Genomic DNA, 19426 nt, shown 5'->3' on the forward strand with positions numbered 1-19426 from the left:
GTTTCGAGTGCTGAGGCATCGCGTTCACGAGGGGTGGTCGCGTTCGCGTAAGAGGATTTTTGGTCAATGGTATTTTTGTGCTTTGCGAACGCGAGGCTTTGACCGCGTTCGCGAAGAAGGGTTTCAAATCGCTGGGCAGAATGTTTAAAAGGCCATTTTCGCGACTTTTGGCCTAAGTTCACCAATTTTTACTCTGTTTTGGAGTTTTTTGAGAGAGATTGAAGAGGGAATCAAAGAGAACTTCTTGGAGGTAAGAATTATGGACTTAATACTCGATCCTATTGTGATTTCTACCTAATTAAACATTAAATTTGGGGATTTGAAGCCTAAATTGGGTAGTTAGGGCTTGGAAACTTGATACATTAATCTAGGGATTTGAGGGGCCATTTGTGGTCGGATTTTGGTATTATTGGTATGTATGAACTCATGGGAGGATAAGGATTCCGTTGATGTATTTTTTATCGAATTTCGAGACATGGGCCCGGGGGTCGGGTTGGACCAATTTCGAATTTTTGGTATAATTTGATTATTTTCGCATGGGCTTCGTTCCCTTAGCCTATTCTAATGTTATGATTTTGATTTTGGGTAGATTCGGCGCGAGTTGAGGCCGAGGCAAGAGGAAAAGGCGTTGCGGAGTAGTATTTCATCCGGTTTGAGGTAAGTGACCATTATAAATCTGGAACTGGGGGTACAAAACCCTGGTATTTCGTATTGTTTTGATAAATGATACGACGCACATACTAGGTGACGAACGTGTGGGCGTGCACCGATAGGGATTGTGACTTGGTCCATCTCGTAGCAACTATTAAGCAACGTACTTGATTTGAAATCTTATGATATCCTGTATTTTAGAGATTAATACAATATTTTGGGTTGTATGCCATGTTTGGGGACTTGTGCCGACCTGTTTAGACCCTATGGGTAATTTCTACTACTTTCCTCTCTCTATTTGATTAAAAGCATATTCTCAGTCATGTTTTACCTGTTTATTTATTAAATCTGGTTTTATCACTCTATCTCTTAATATGTGAGACTGTTTGGGCTGAGTTTCCCTGATTTCCACTGTTATGCCCGAGTGACTGTAAGGTTAATGACTAAGAGAGGTTGAGGACCTAATGGTGAGGATTATATGCATATTACGGATCGGGTTGCACGCCACAACAACGTTCTAATGTTATGATTTTGATTATGGGTAGATTCAGCGCGAGTTGAGGCCGAGGCAAGAGGGTATAATTTGATTATTTTCGCATGGGCTTCGTTCCCTTAGCATATTCTAATGTTATGATTTTGGGTAGATTCGGCGCAAGTTGAGGCCGAGGCAAGAGGCAAAGGCGTTGCGGAGTAGTATTTCATCCGGTTTGAGGTAAGTGACCATTATAAATCTGGAACTGGGGGTACAAAACCTTGGTATTTCGTATTGTTTTGATAAATGATGCGACGCACATGCTAGGTGACGAACGTGTGAGCGTGCACCGATAGGGATTGTGACTTGGTCCATCCCGTAGCAACTATTAAGCAACGTACTTGATTTGAAATCTTATGATATCCTGTATTTTAGAGATTAATACAATATTTTGGGTTGTATGCCATGTTTGGGGCCTTGTGCCGACCTGTTTAGACCCTTAGGGGCATTTCTACTACTTTCCTCACTCTATTTGATTAAAAGCATATTCTCAGTCATGTTTTACCTAATTATTTATTAAATCTGGTTTTATCACTCTACCTCTTAATATGTGAAACTGTTTGGGCTGAGTATCCCTGATTTTCACTGTTATGCCCGAGTGGCTGTAAGGTTAATGACTAAGAGAGGTTGAGGACCTAATGGCCAGGATTATATGTATATTATGGATCGGGCTGCACGCCACAGCAACAGTATATATATATATTATGGATCGGGCTGCGCGCTACAGTAATATATATATATATATATATATATATATATATATATATATATATATATATATATATATATATATATATATATATATATATATATATATATATATATTTGATATGGTATTTTGAGCGCAACGATATGACGCTTGGGCTGTAGGAGCCCCTCCGGAGTCTGTACACCCCCAGTGAGCATAGTCGACTATAAACTATGGATCGGGCTGCACGCCGCATCGATTATTATAATTATGACTATTATGAGATATTATTGAGCTAGAGTGTTGAGTGTGAGTACTGTGTGACGAGAGCTGAGTCACGAGTGACCGAGAGGCTTGACCAAGAGGCTATATATATGAGTTATACCTTGCCCGATGACATTTTACTGATTTCACTTTTCTTTTCATAATAAGCCTCTGTTGAAAACTGCTAAGTAAATGATTTCAAAGTATTTCAACTGAAACTGATGTTTTACGAAGAATTTGGCTTTTTGAATTGTTGAGTTGATTTGATACTCTGTTGTATACTCTTACATATGATTTGCAACTGCTCGTCACTGCATTCAGACCTTATTTACTTTAGTTACTTACTTACTGACTTGGCGTACTCACATTACTCCATGCACCTTGTGTGCACATCCAGGTGCCCGAGTGGCGGAGTGAGGGTCCCCAGCTTTTGTCGGAGCTTACCGGAGATTGCAAGGTAGTTGCACGACATGCGCAACCCTACTTTCCTCCTTCCTATCCTTGTTTTCCCCATTTTTAGACTTGTTATGTAAAAGACAGTCGGACTTGATGTATTTAGAGGCTCTAGACTTATGACATCAGATAGTTGGGTTGTGTCGGTTTGATATTTTTTTACTGTTTTCTGCACATTTCAGTGATTTAGATATATCTTATGAAAAATTGAGAATTAATTAATGTTAGAAAAATATTTTTATTAAAAGAAATTGATTGTGGATACTTGATTGGGTCGGCTTGCCTAGTATTGTGATAGGCGCCATCACGACCGGGTATTTGTGGTCGTGACAATATTGTTTTGTACAAGTTTTATATTTCTTCTCTTGCTCATTTAAATTATTTTTTTATATCTCATAAAAATAAATAAAGGTAAAGTCTAAGGACTTGGAACGCAGTCGGCATCCAGTCGTCCAGCCGCATTATTTAGTGATGTTTCTGCTTCACCCGAAGAAATTGAGAAAATGCAAACGCAAATTGATGAATTATCTCAGCAATGGAATAATGATTAGGAAACAATAAGTACAATGCGGACATTCATGGAAAACCAAGGAAAACAATGTTCAATGGAAGAATCTAACAATACGGAGACTGAAATCGATGATGATCGGTAGTACTAATTTTGAATGTAATATGAGTTTAGACTTTATTGGTTTCGGCTTAGTTGGCTTTACACTTAGATTATGTGTGTTTAGACTTGAATATCATTTGGTTGAAATTTTTATACTTTAATATATTTTAATAGATGTGTTTACACTTGTTTGAAAGTATACGTTGTGTAGTTTGGTAGTTTCATATTTGATGTTTTGTTGGTTGGTTGAATGATTGGTTTAATATTTCAATGATTAGGTTAGTTGAATGATTGGCTGTGAATTGCAGGTGGTGTAGTTTAAAATGCAGCATAATTATGCTAAAAAAAACTCAGAATTTCCGACTACTTTGGTCGGAAAACTTACTATGAATTCCTAGATTTACGATTGATGTAGTCGAAAAATTTAATTATTTTTAATTTAATTTTAATTTTTCCGACAAATTTGGTTGAAAATTATGAATTTAATTAAAATTACCGACCAAAATGGTCGGAACTGTCAAGAAATTATTAATAATTTATTTTAAATATATGACAAATTCGTTCGCAAAAATTAGCGATCGTCCCGATTGCAAAAATCAAATTTAGTTGGTCTTCCAATTTTTTCCTCTTTACGATTATTTTGATCGCAAATTTCCGACCATTTTCATCGAAGATTTTTTGCGACCATCTATATTTCGACTCATTTCCATCGGAAATAAGTGATATGCAAACGTTTCCGACGGAAATGATGGTTGGAAAATCACCAATTTTAGTAGTATAACCATTTTAAAGTTAACTTGTCAAACTAACTAACACGGAAAATTTTATTTTGTGTCTCTTACAATTGACACTAATTGTATGAGGTATCTTTTTTATCTCACAGTTTTGTGAACCCAAAAATATAAGATTAGGGTCCACAAATTTGTGAAACAAGGAGTCTCACATAACTAATATCAGTCGTGTGAGACGCACAATAAAATTTCTCAACTAATACCATGAGAGCAACATTGTGTACTGTGGCTGATACCTTGTATACTACTGTTATCTAATACTGTCAACTTGTCAAGTTTCGACTTTCGAGCAACATACACATTTTAAAACTATCAAAATCTAAAGAAAGCTACGTATATATTTGACCTTTAGCCACAAAATCTGCAAAGACCACAAAATATACAGTTATTAGGGGAGGGGTGTAGATTAGTGATTGATGGAGATGAAATAGATAGAGAACCAATAATAGTGTCACATCCATATCTATTCTACATGACTTATTGAGTCAGAAATAGATACTAATTGGAGATACAGACTCATAGCTCGCTTCATTTTCCAAAGATAATGAATATTTGGATGGAAAGTGGTACCACATAATTTACTAGTAGTAATTACTATCAGGCTATGTAAATGAATTACTTTCATCTATGTGATTGAACAGCCTGATTAGCTAAAGCTTCCTTTAGGCAAGAAGCACCTTTTTTGCTTCTTTTTTTTTCAAAGTTGATGCGTTTGGCCAATCTTTTAGAAAAAAAAATATTTTCGAGTAAAAGCAAAAGCAGTTTTGAAGAAGTAAAAAAAATAATAGCTTCTTTTTCAAAGCAAATTTTTGAAAAATACTTTTGAGAAAATACACTTAGAAGCATTTTTTAAAAGTTTGATCAAACACCAATAACATGTTTGGCGAAGCTTCTTTTGAGGCAGAAACACTTTTTTCGGTCAAATGTGCTTTTTTCTAAAATTAAAGTGTTTGGCCAAACATTTAAATGGAAAAATGTACTTTTGAGGAGAAACAGAAGCAGTTTTGGAGAAGCAGAAAAAAATAGCTTCTCTCCAAAAGCACTTTTGAGAAAAATACACTTAGAAACAGTTTTTAAAGCTTGGTCAAACACTAATTGCTACTCAGAAGTGTTTTTCAAATTAATTAGTCAAACACAAACTGTTTCTCACCAAAAATACTTTTGAGAAAAACACTTCTCAAAATAAGCTAATTTTTGCAACTTGGCCAAACGAGCTATAATTCACCCAAAAATACTTTTCAAATTAATTAATCAAACACAAACTAATTCTTACCAAAAAATACTTTTGAGAAAAATACTTGTCAAAATAAGCTAATTTTATTTATAAGTCTGGCCAAGAAGACTATTAAGCGATTGCTATTTTGTCTGGTTTAATTCGATTGGAATGAAATTAGAAATAATTCGCTCCGAATGAAATTCAAAATAAGGTAGATATGTGAATGTGATGTAAAATTTAGAAGTGGAAAATAAAAGGAAATAAGGTAGGTTTAATTAGATCAGGGAAAGGGGAGGGGGAAGGTAAATAAGATGTTATATCAAAAATAAGATACCTTCTACCTTAACTGTAGAAGGTAGGAAGCTCACTAACCACGAGACTATGGATGTTTAATCCTATCAATTTCTTTTTCTTTATTTATCTTTTTTTCTTTTTTGTTGTTCACGGTGCAATTTTCACTATACATTTTGAAGGAAAAAAAATATACTATTTTTATTCCTTCCAATTCTAGATAATGAGTCATGACTATTGAATTCGTAATATCATTTTACCACACGAAAACAAAGCTTTCTTCCACGATTTAAGAGTTAAGACCAAAGTGCTTTCATGTCTTTTCTTGTGGTCCAATAGTGGGGATCTTGGTAAGATTTGTTACGACAGTATATTTTAATTCGCCACTACAATATTAACCACTTGGATATAGCTAGTGCATAAAGCGGCAGATATGTGTTAGCTCGTATAACAAAATATGTAGTAAGTAGTACAGCTGTACTATTATCAAAAGGGCAAAGGGCCAAAATTGTATCCCTACTGCTGAAAATTATCCACGTTAATACCCCGTTCTACTTTCCGGCTAAAATAATACCTGTCGTTATTAAAGTAGGAGAATTTGTACCTAAATCTAACGGATCTCCTACGTGGCAATCGGGTCCCCCATAATAATATGCCAACCAGTCAATATATTGCCAACTAGATTTTTTTAACCCGCCCCATTTTATAATAATTCCCCCTAAAAATAATACCAGTCGAATAAAAATAGGGTTTCTTCTCCTTTGCTCGACTCTATCCTCTCTCATCTTCATCAATGTTGCAGAGCAGTACTTCTTCTCAGAGAAGGTGTCGATGTGGTATTACTGCCAACCATTTCACATCAACCACTCCCTCTAATCTCGGTAGAAAATTTTACAAATATGCACACCCTAAGGTAAGGTGTCGATGTGAATTTGTCTAATCTCTATAATCTTTCTAGCTGGTTTGATTTAAAAAAAATTGAATCTTTTAAATGTTTCTTTGGCAGAATAATTCATGTGGTTATTTTGAATGGGAAGATGAAATATCCACGGATGGTTCCCAGCTTGAAATAAGAGACCTGAAGTCGTCTTTGAATGCCGTTACGATTGAAAGAGACAAGTTGAGAGAAAAATTAATTGACATGGAAGCCATGAACAAACTTGAAGTTGCTAAATTCAAAAAATTGGAAGAAAGAGTTGTACAACTAACGATGGTGATAATTGGTTCTTGGGCAATGTTTGTTGGATTCTTTGCTGCCTGGATAGTGAAGTAGAATTCATTATTGTTCTTCCTAGTTTAGTTGATTGTTTAGTTAATTATCATTGTGTAGTCAATTGACATGTATTGTTTAGTTTGGTAGGGAACTTGTTAACAATACTTGTGTAGTCAATTGACATGTATCATTGTGTAGTCAATTGACATGTATCTGTTTAGCTGATGTATTCTGTGGTTTTTGGACTGAACTAGTCAATTTAATTTTCTGTTTTCTGTGGGATTATATTACCTCAAAGTGTTCGACCAAATTTACAATTGTTTTAACATGACTAAAACTGGTGGTAAGAAATTCAGAAATTTGAGACATGTCCATGACTTAATTCTCATGACTAAAACTCGAAATTTAACACAACAGCAGGTTAGTAACATTGACATATAACTGTTACCAATATTGATACCAACTGTCACAATAACACCAACAAACAATAAACACTATTTTAATTACATCAACCACCAAAACACCAGCAGGTTACTAACATTGACAGCAAACTAATAACACCAACTGTTTTAATTACATCAACCACCAAAAAAGAGATGCAACCAGCAAAAAAATGTAATGTCATAGTAGTAATAACGTCAACCAGCAAAGGATAATAACACTATTGTCATAGCAGTAATTACAAGCCTTCTAAACTTCAAATTCACAAAAACTTCTACTACACAAAAAAACTGTCCACCTATAGTTCAAGTCACATTAGTTTTGTGACTTGCCATTACCCTTTTTTGTTACAGCTTTCTTTCTCACACCAGATGAGTCACCAACAAAATTGATTGTCCTTCTTATAGCCGGTATGGTTCCTTGTTGTCTCATAAGTAGTCTTGTCCTTTTTTCAGAGAAACCCCTTGGCCTAATTTCTAGGGCAGAATCTGATTCAAAATCAGGAAACTCAAAATCTGGAGGCACAGTGTTGTTGGGAGGTTTCCTTTGGACTGATGGAGTTGGCATAAACTGAAAGTTTGAGGCTTGTACAGGATGACTTGACTGACTTGCTTGACTGAACAGTGGTGCTGAAAGATCTATGTCCTCCTCAGCTGGTATATTTGCAGCAAGTGGTGACATGGGTTGTTCATCATTACTGTCTTGAGTTGCTAAACATCTTTGCCTCTTTGCTTGCTTTCCCTTAGAATTCTATTTAACAAATAGGTAAGTGTAAATAGGTAAATAGGTAACAAATAGGTCAATAAAATAGACAGTATTGAAAAAAAGGTATTACCTTTGCACAGCCTCTGGCATTGTGTCCAGGCTGACCACATGTGGAACACTTCATTATCCTCCCCTTCCTGGACTGCATCCATTCACCTTGTCTGTTGACTGTTTCATTTTTTTCTCTTGTTCTTTTGAATTTAGGCCTGCCAGCCATCTTAACAAATTCTGGTTGTTCCATTGCATGAGATGCTTCAACCATCCAGAATTTTCTCCTCTAACTGGTTGAAGTTTATGTGAATATGCTAGGAGATAGGCCTCTTTGGAGTACCACCAGTGTATTTCAGTCAAAGGATTCACCTTGCTGTGTTGTATTGCTTTGATTGCATGAGGACAAGGGATTCCATTAAGGTCCCATGTCCCATGACAATATTCACTGTGTGTCTGTCACCATCTTCACTCACTTCATACCCTTCTTGACCATTGGAATGAACATGACACTTGTTTGCAATCTTCAAGTATTGGTTATACAATTGCATTGTTTGGGGGACTGAATTCATTACTCCATGACATCACAACAGATTCATGTTCCCTTAGCAAGTTCATAACCTTTACTCTAATATCCTCAAGCATCTTGATAATTGTCTTGAATCTTGCTTCCTTGATCCATGAATTGAATGACTCAGTTAGGTTGTTGTCCACTGAGTAGTTCTTGCAAACAGTGTCAAAGTATGCTCTACTCCAACTTTCAGGTGGGTACTTCATCAAATGTTCAATAGCCTCTTTTCAATCTTCATCCACTTGTGTCATATTCCTTAATTGATCTTTAAAATCTTCCTCATATGTGCTCCATACAACCCACCATAAGTACTTCTTATATTCCCCATGTCCCCATTTTTTGCACCAATTTGCCTCTATGTGTCTTACATAATATCTATGGTGTGCTTCAGGAAGAACCAAGTGGACTGAATCAATCAAACCCTTAAAATGGAAAAATAGTAAAGAAATGCATCAGTAACTAAATGTAAAAGTAAACTAAATGCAACAGTTATGAGTTATGAATCAGAACACTAATTGAAAAAAGTAAAATAAATGCAACAGTAGACCAATCTCAAGTTAACTAAAAGCAAACAGTTATGAGTTATGAATCAATAAACTAAATGAAACAATATACTAATGCAATAGACCAATGCAACAGTAGACCAACAATGCAACAGTGAAGAGCAACAGTGAGATGCAACAATGCAGCAGTAAACAGTAAACTTAGGAAATGAAGGGCTCATACCTTTTGCATATCTGAAATAAATGTGATCCCTTCTCCCATTTTGAGGTCCAATGAATGTTGTAGCAGCTTTAAGAACCAACTCCATGTCACTTTGGTCTCTTTATCAACAAAAGCCCAAGCTAAGGGATAAAAGTGCCTCATGGAGTCTTGAGCAATAGCTATTAGTAATTGACCCTTGCATTTTCCTTTCAGAAAGTTTCCATCCAAGCCAATGAATGGTCTCAACCCACTCTTAAACCCCATTTTAATGCATGAAAACAGATGTACATTCTTTGGAATTTTCTTTTACCTTCACTAAGTGCATCCTTTGAAATATTAATCACCCATCTGTTCCTGGATTACTAGACCTTAATTCATTAACATAAGCCTCAAGCTTGTTGTACTCATCTGCAAAACTACCCTCCATTTTCTTCAATATCATTCTCTTGGATCTCTTACACTTTGAATGACTAACATTGATGTTAAATGCAGCTTTTACACTTGCCATCATCTCCTTAATTTTAATCTTAGGATTATCTTGAAGCCTTCTCTTAAAGTAAGCAGCTATAGTTTTTGCATTCACCCTATGGTTATCATATACAGTATTACACTTATGTTCTTCCTTTAATGTCTTGAATTTAACACCAGGACCCTTAGAGTCTTTGGAAATATGACAGACAAAGGGGCAGTCTTCATCTAAACATCTGTACCTAAGATTTTGGGGGCAACTCTTAAGTTGTTTTAACACATAACCATTAGCAAGGGAATACAGGTTGATGAATTTTCTAGCTTCTAGAATGTCTTTGAATGTCATGGACTTGTGTAACTCCTTATACTCAGTCAATTTATAAGATATCTTCCTCTCTTTTTGTGTATGTAGTAGTTCTAATGAATCAGATTCACTGTCAGAATTATCTGATGAATCAGAAGACTGACAACCATGTTCTTCACTGTCATCTAAACTACAGTCAGTAGCAACATCAAGTTCTATTATGTTTGACTCAATGTGTTGTACTATATTATGAACATTAATACTTAACTCACACTCATCTACAACAAAGAAGTCAATAATATTAAACTGATCACTAACGAAAGACAGTAGAGTCCTAACACTTTCATCAATTTCTATTTCATAATATCTACCACTAGGCCCATTCATAATTACTTGTCGAACTCCAATAAACCCCAACTTAGAAGTAAATTCATTTACTAAATAGTTATAAGACAACTGGTCATAGTTAAAACCTTTAATAGTGTGCACAAGCTTCCTTGAGTATAAGAATTATGGATTATATATCCAATCACCACCATAATGAAAGATTAGATCCAATAAGACCATTGCAAATAAGCTGCAGAATAAGAAAGGGAAAAAATTAACAAAAAAGTAACATTACAACCTATATAATATGCTAACAAAGTGGAGGATAGAATAAAGCATAAAGTGAATACAAAGATACATAAACAAACAAAAACAATAGTGGGCTGCCACACATGAAGACAAAACAAAGAAATGATGCGGGACTAAGTATATAAAGAAAAAAAAACAAAATAAAAAGAATCTGACCCACTTGTCTCTTAACTCAACATAATTGTATAAGAAATAGGGGACCAAACACCCAAAATAAGAGCATCAAAGAAACAGATCCAACACAAAGGTGACCCCTTTTCTGTCAAATACCATATATGTAGGACCACAAAAATTGAAACCCTAAACCGGAACAAAAAGAAAATACCAGATAGGGATGATTCCAATACAAAATACAAACCCTAAACCACCAGTAATAAAGACCAAAAAGGTAAATAAATTTAGTATGAACAGACCACATGCAAACAAAAACAGGAAAACAAATTTAGTATGAACAGAACACATGCAAACAAAACAACCAAAATGAGACACCTCCTAACTAAAAAAATACATATCTACATGAATCAGTCAAAACCCTAGTCAAAGAAACAAAAAATTAAAACTAAATGCAACGATATGCTTCCGTCCATACCAAAAACAAACCAAAGAAATGACGATTTACTAAATTTAACAAGGAAATAGGTACCTTGGTATGCATCCACGATGAAGACGATGAAGACAATTTTTACAGTGAAGAGAGAAGGTGAGAGATTTTTCCGGAAATGAAGGTGAAAGGTTTTGACCGGGTTGGTATTGTTTTTAGGGGGAATTATTATAAAATGGGGCAGGTTAAAAAAGTCTAGTTGGCAATATATTGACTGGTTGGCACATTATTATGGGTGACCCGGTTGCCACGTAGGAGATCCGTTGGATTTAGGTACAAATACTCCTACTTTAATAACGGTAGGTATAATTTTAGTCGGAAAGTAGAACGGGGTATTAACGTGGATAATTTCAATAGTAGGGCTAAAGTGTAAGCACGTGATTTTTGCCCTGTATGAGAATTACTCCCAAAAATTCAAAAATAAAATAATTTTTTCTTGGTGTGCAATTTTTGTGATATTTTGTGATATTTTTGTGTAACTATTTGTATGTTTGTCTGTGCATGTTTATTTGTAAAATTATTAAAAATACAAAATATATCGCATTTCGCATGTAGGATTTAATTATACAATTGTTAGTAACTAAGTTTGTTTTACAAAAAATAAAAATTACAAAAATAGGCATCGTTTGCATTTTTAGCATTTAATGTCCAAATATATAATTTTATGCTTAATTATTACTTAATTGTGCGTTAATTGTTATTGGAAGTTAATTTGCGCTTTTATAACTTAATTTAGTTCTTAATAATAAGTTAAGATTTTTTATAATTTAGTTTTAGAAAAATAAAAGAAGAAAAGAGAGCAAAAAATATAAAGAAAGTCGGAATTGGGCCTCTTCTTCGATTTCAAGCCACAGGCCCAAAAAATGGCCCAACCTTCCCTATGACCCTGTCCATTTCGAACTGGGTCGACCCAGTCCATAACCCAACACCCCTATTATCTTACAAGCAACACAAAACAAAAAAAAAGAGAAGAAAACCCTAAAAAATACCTAAACCATCCCCCCCTTATTCTCCTCCTTCTTCCTCAAAACTCCAAAGCACAACCATGGCTGCCCTCGACCCCACTCCCTCTCGTCCAAACGCCATCAAAAAACAGTTCGTCATGTCCAAACGACCCCAAGAACCATAGTTGCTGCTGTCCACGCAGTTGTCTCTGCGTCGTCACTTCATCTTCTTCGTCCTTCGTCAAGCTCGAGCTTGAGCTCGACATCCATGGCTGCCCAGCTCCACCAAGCAGTCCGCCATTGCCCTCGTCGACCACTCTCTTCCATGGTAGCTGATTCCGCGTCGACTTTTGCTGCTTCATCGTCCAAATCCCACCGCCGCAGCTGCTGCTTCATCGTCCAAACCTCACCGTCGCCGCTGCTTCTCCTGCCTCGTCGTGGCAGCTGGTTCTGTTTCCTCCTGCGTGCTGCTGCTCCGATGCTGCTGTGTGCTGCTTCTAGCGACTGCCATGGCCAACCTTCAGGTTTGTTCGAAGTTACGACATGCCCAGCTCGGGAAACAGATTCATGGGTTGATTTTAAAGTTGGGGTCGTCAAAACACTCCATACATAGTTCAAGTTTGTCGTTCGTTGTTCGTCGTTTCATTTCCGGTTAGTTGGTTTTTGAGTTTATTTTTCGCCCGTATTTAGTTGTGATATTTCTCAAATCTAAAATCGATGAATGCTCGATTCTTGTTTTGTTCATGTTTATCGTTGAATTAATTTTTTTAAGTTTGTTCATGTGTTTTGTTGTTTTAATTTTCAGATTCAAATGGAAACTTAATTAGTTGTTTTTTTTTTGTTTATTTCATGTTAATTTTATTTATTTTTTGTAAAAAAAGGGAATTGTTAGTTTAATGTTTGTTAAATTCAAATTGAAGTTTAAATTAATTGTTTCTTCAATTTGTTTCATGTGTTTTATGTATTTTCAGAAATTGTTAACATTGTTTAAATCATGTGAATCCGTCATGTTTTGTTGTTTAAAAATAGATTTAATTCATGTTCATCTTTGTTTGAAGTTCGTTTTTAATTTAGTAATTTAATGTGAAGTTAATGTTTTGCTTCTTAATTTTGGATCATATATCTTTGTTATAATTTTGGTTGGATTTAATTGACTATTTGAAGATTAGTAATTTGAATATGTTTATTTGTTTTGTTTAAGTTTAATTCGAAGTTTGAACAAAGTTTGTTTGTTATTGTTATTGAATATTTTCATTCATGTTCATACTTTGTTTGGTTGATCTTGAAACCGAAATTTGTATAGTTTGATTTCTTGTTTATCATTTATGATTATTTCTTGAATTTGTCTCATAATCTTGTTTAAGTTTAATATAGGAATTATTGGTTGTAATGTTGTTATAGTTGATTTTATGTTCAATATTATTGAATTTAGAAATCTGAATATACTTGTTTGTTGTTGTTGTTGTTAAATCTGAAAATAGGTTTGTTTGTTGCTAAAATATTGTTCAATCAAATTTTAGTTGTTCTTTGTTGTTCAATTTGTGTTCATATGATTTGTTGTTGAAATCATGTTCATGTGATTTATTGTTGAAATGTTGAAGAATTCATGTTCATGAGATTTGTTGTTTGAATTCGTGTAGAAATTGGTCATATTGGCTATATTTTGGTTGAGTTTGATTAATTGATTTGTTATAGCTGATGGGGTAGTTTAGTAATTGCAATAAGGTCGGAGGGGTAGTTTAGGAATTGTACATTTTTGTAATTTTTTATGTGAAGCATGGGGGACAAATTGTAATGGGATGGGTTGTGATATAGTTGTTTAATATAAAGGGGGGACAAGACAAAATTTATTGGGGAGGAATCTTGTATTTGTTTAGTGAAGCATGAGGGACAAAAGATAATGGGGTGGTGATGATATATTTATTTAATGTAATGGGGATGAGTGGGAAGATAATGGGTTTGGTAGAGAAAATGGGTTGATTTTAATTGATTAAAAGATTTATGGGATGTGATATATATAGAAGTCTTGAATCAGATTTTAAGAGGACAGACAGAGAGATTGAGAGAAAAAAAAGAATAGAGGAGAAAAATTTGAAGAGAGAGGAAATTCCGAAAAAATACTAAGATGTTAGAAAAATAAAAGAAAAACATTCTGGAAATTCAAAAGAAGAAGAATATACACCTGATATACAATCCAAATATTCTGATATACGGATTGAGAAATTAAGGGTTAAACACTAATTAGTCTTTCAAAAATCTGAAAAGATTCCCTTTACTTTTGTCCGTTGATTGTTGTTTGTTTCCGGATTTTTGTCTTGATTTTAAAATCTGTCACTAAGTTTCTCGTTGCTGGTTGTTACTGGTTGTTGTTGTTGTATGCTACTGAATTTCTGCTGATCTCCCTTTTCTTTTGCTTCCAATATCAGGTACACAACTGACACGCTGATTATTGTAAACTGAAACAGGAAGTATGAATACGAAAAAATGAAGAGTTGAAGTTCTAAATTTATTTTAATTATATTCTGAATTTTATTTGTATGTATAAATTATTTAGTTTACAAAATCAGAATCATGTAGCTATTTAATATATATAGTGGAACATCTGACGATAACTTAACGGATGAACTATCTATATATATTGCCTAAAAATAAATAAATGGTATAGTAACTCCGTCTAAGTTAAAAAATCAAACGAATAGACCATTTCAGAACTTGTAAGAATATTGTTTAGTTAAATAATATTGGTTAATTCCAGCATGTAATTGGTTTAGGATTAAAATTAGATTGCTAAGTTTTTTTTTAATTTGACAAACTGAGAACATGCCTAGTATAATGTAACTAGGTAGTAATACTTGAATAAGACGGCCCAGGTTTAGTTTTATGCCATACACGTTGGGCCTGGGCCCGCATTGGCAACGGACTGCCCTGCTTACATCATTTTCAGAATTTATGAATCATATCCGAAACTCAACTATAACAATTCAAGCATGTAAATAAATTAAGACCTTTTCTCTTTCATTTTTGTAGAGATAATTTTAATAGAAAAATGTAGGCACTTTAGGATTATCCTGTTAAAATAAATGAGCCTCGCCAAATAAAACAATGCAAACTGCGAGGCCCTCAATAACTGATCACAATAAAATACTTAGAATTTGGGATGGACTGTTTAGTGAATTTCACTGCCTTCCCCGAAGACAATAAACGCGTTAGACTCTTTAGGTGCGATTTAATTAAATTACATTCTAAACTCGGGTGTGCATTTATGTAACCCAAATTCAAATCTCAACGGAGTCGTAATGAATTAACAACCATGGGTGCATTGACTGTGACGTGGTTCGAGATGCATTTTCACGACGTTGCAATTCTATAAAAATAATAATAATAAAAGCGGTTTTAAACTTAATGAAAGCACATAAGTAATAACATGTATTAAATCAGATATCTAGCCATTATAACAATTTAAGCGACCGTGCTAGAACCACGGGATTCGAGGGTGCCTAACACCTTCCCTCGGGTCAACAGAATTCCTTACTTAGAATTTCTGGTTCGCAGACTTCATTTGGAAAGTCGAACATTTTCCTCGATTTGGGATTCAAGATAAACCGGTGACTTGGGACACCAAAAGCCAAACCTTTCCCAAGTGGCGACTCTGAATTAAATAAATAATCCCATTTCGAATATTGTCACTTAAATTGGAAAAAACTCCCTCGCGCATTCAACCCTTCGGGCGGGCGCGCAAAAAGGAGGTGTGACAGCTCTGGCGACTCTGCTGGGGACTAGAACCCAGAACCACTGGTTCAGGGTTCAAGAATTCGAGCTTAGAATAATTGTTATATTTGGCTTTATTATCTGATCTTTATTACATGTTTTGGCATAACGTGCTAAATGTTGTCTTTTACCGCTTTGATATTATCTGAACTGTATATAAACTGTGCCGAAACCCTTCTCTTCTTACCCCCGGGGAGAAGCTCGCTGGTCGAGACTCCCTATTCTGTTAGTGTCAATACCTGAAATAAGAAAGAGGTCGGACAAGTTACAAAGCCGGACGATCTCGCGGGTCCCCGGTACGTAGCCCCCTCCTCGACTCGAGTTGTCCGCTCGGGTACACAGTCTAGAACATATACCCAGGTTATAAACCTAGTATAACAAAACCGCATGCCGGATCCCTAGTAGGAACGCTTATTTGCATCATGTCGCATTTGACATAGGGGACTCAACACAGGGGTTGGGTCCGTCTAGGACAGGCAACTTGAAATGAAAAGACCATCCTGCTGCATCCCGTCTGTTTTGCGCATTTATTTGCTTCAGATTTGCATGCTGACCGGTTTCTAAAAAAAAGGGGAAAAATAGCAGTGTAGGGAGATAATTACTTATTTTTTGGAAAAAATAAAACCAATGTACAAGTAGTATCAAAACCTCACCGGAATTTTCTTTTAAAAAAAAGAAAAGAAAAGAAAAAATGAAAACAAAATTTGTCTTCTAGTTTGATTTATTAAAAAAAACATATAAAAAAAATTTCCTTTTAATCACTTTCAAAATCAAAAAAAAGGGGTATTTATTTAAGAAAAGGGAGAAAATTCAAAATTCAAAAAATATTGTTTCATTTGTAGTATCTCTTTAAAAGATTTTCGAAAATTTCAAAAAAAAAAGAGTGAAAAGAAGTTTAAAATTCATAAATATTTCCTTAGTCTTTTTTCAAAAATACAAAAAAATATATATATAAAAATCCAGAAAAATATTTTTCTTCTTTTCTTTAAAAGATTGTAGTCAGAAGGGGCTTAGTTTATTTACTCTACGCCTGATCGGACCGAACTACGCGGGTTTGATTCTCACCGGATGTAAGATACGTAGGCAAACCTCATCGGTTCCGACCCCAATTTTCAAAAATCCAAGAAAAATATTTTTCCTTTAGTTCCTTCTTTATAAATCTTTCTTTACAAAATACAAAAAAAAAAGAAATAAAAATAATATAGAAGTTTTTTTTAAAACTCAAATAAAAAAAAGTTTCCTTCTTTCTGAAGTCTTTCATACGAAAAAAAATGAAATAAGAATTAAAATCAGCAACAAAAATCCAAAAAAATACTCTTTTCTTTTTAGTCTTTCTTTTGTAAATGTCCATAAAAAAATATTTGAAAAATTGAATTCCAAAAATATTAGGACTTTTCTTTAGAAGTGTTTTTGTAAATAAATAAAAACTCAGAAATTCCACATCATTTTTTTAAAAGTCTCTCTTTCAAAAATTTAAGAGGCAACATCATAAATCAAAAAATATATATTCTTTCTTCCGTAGAAAAAGGTGAAACAAATGAAAAAAAATCATCAACCAAACACATTTTCTTTTTTGTTTAAAAATAAAAACAAAAAAAAAATTCCAAAGTTCAAGTCAAAAGCAAATAAATTTTTTTAGAAGTCTTTCTTTAAAAAATAAAAAAAATCAAAATAAAATAAAAAATTCTTTCTTCTTTTAAAGCATTTCTTTCAAAAAATTCAAAAAAAAAAAGAAGGTTTAGTTTAGTTACTCCATTTTCGATTCCCGAACTACGCAAGATCTGATTCACGCGGCATCGTGATACGTAGGCAATCCTCATCGGATCCGGTCACATTTTTAACTGCAAATAATGAAAACAATAATAATAGGAAATAATAAAATAAAAAAATAAATAATAAAAAACGATAAATAAAGGGAAGCCTTAAGGAGAAGCCGGAATGACACATGTCTTTGTTGCAAGCATGTGGAAACTCCCCTGACTGTATAGGTGCATCACACCCCAATGTGAGATTACCTGTCTGTTATTTGTTTTAAACTAACCGTCATGTTTGCTGATAAGTTCAGGTTCCTAGAAAAGTGGTTTGGTTTTGTGGTAATCTGGCCTCTCATACGTACTTCACGAGATCAAAAGGAGACGTTCAGCCACCCGTCGTTAAATCGAGAGGAATTGCTCATACATATTTCACAAGGTCGAAGGGAAGTGTCGAAATGTCTTCAGAAATTTCTCTGTCAACGATTCCTATTTTGGAGGAAAGTTCAATCTCAGCCATCCCAACTTCTGAGTCAGCAACTGTCGAGGAAAATAGGATTCTGCGTCTCCGCATGATGGAAATGTGGGACGCCTGGGCCAATGGAAAAGAGCCACCAAGTGCGATCCCTGGATTCCCTGAGCTTTTTCTAGGGCAAGTGGGACCTCCAACATCCCCACAAGTTATCCAAATACCCCACTGGGATTTCCTACCATCTCAACCTACTTTAATGGAACACCTTCTGAGTCTCGCCCCCAGGTGTTAGCTGCCGGAGCGGTTTCAAACATATTCACTGCTCCACCTTGTTCATCCACGGCATAACCTGTTTTACCCAGGCCTAACTTCGATTCATCATCCTTCACATTTCAAGCACCACTTGTTCCATTGGAACCTAGTCAGTTCACTACCAACGCTTACCCTCAACCGTCTCGGTACGAGTTTATCGCAGGACAGGAGAAAGCCGAGAAAACGCCTGAACAAGAGGAAATGACCAGAAAGATGAGGAGTATGGAACAAAGTCTCAAAAGCATACAAGGCTTGAGCGGACAGAAAAGTGTATCCTATGCCGATTTATGCATGTTCCCTCATGTGCACCTGCCATTGGGATTCAAAACCCCAAAATTCGAGAAGTACGATGGGCATGGTGATCCTATTGCTCATCTCAAAAGATATTGCAATCAGCTGCGGGGAGCCGGTGGAAAGGAAGAACTACTCATGGCCTATTTCGGAGAAAGTCTGGTTGGCATCGCATCTGAGTGGTACATGGACCAGGATATGTCTTGCTGGTACATCTGGGATGATCTTGCTAGAGATTTCATCAGGCAATTCCAGTACAACGTTGATATTGCTCCAGATAGGAACTCTCTGACAAATCTAAAGAAGAAACCCTCAGAAAATTTCAGAGAATATGCAGTTAAGTGGCGTGAATAAGCTTCAAGAGTGAAACCTCCAATGGATGAGATAGAAATGGTCACTGTCTTCCAGCAAGCCCAAGAGCCGATTACTTTCAGAACATGACGTCGGCCATGGGAAAACCTTTTGCAGAGGCCATCAAAATTGGTGACATGGTAGAACACGGTTTGAAAACAGGTAGGATTTTAAGTCAGGCATCCATTAGAGCAACCTCCCAAGCCATCCAAGGTGGATTCGGAGGAATGGCAAAGAATAGGACAAGTGAAGAAACAACCATGGCAGCATCATGGGGAAGAAGATACAGGGCCCCTAGACCTGTGTTCTCTAAAATAACCCCTCAACACTACTATCCTCATTCTGATAT

This window comes from Nicotiana tabacum, chromosome 7 (genome assembly GCF_000715075.1).
Source record: "Nicotiana tabacum cultivar K326 chromosome 7, ASM71507v2, whole genome shotgun sequence".
NCBI classification, from domain to species: domain Eukaryota; kingdom Viridiplantae; phylum Streptophyta; class Magnoliopsida; order Solanales; family Solanaceae; genus Nicotiana; species Nicotiana tabacum.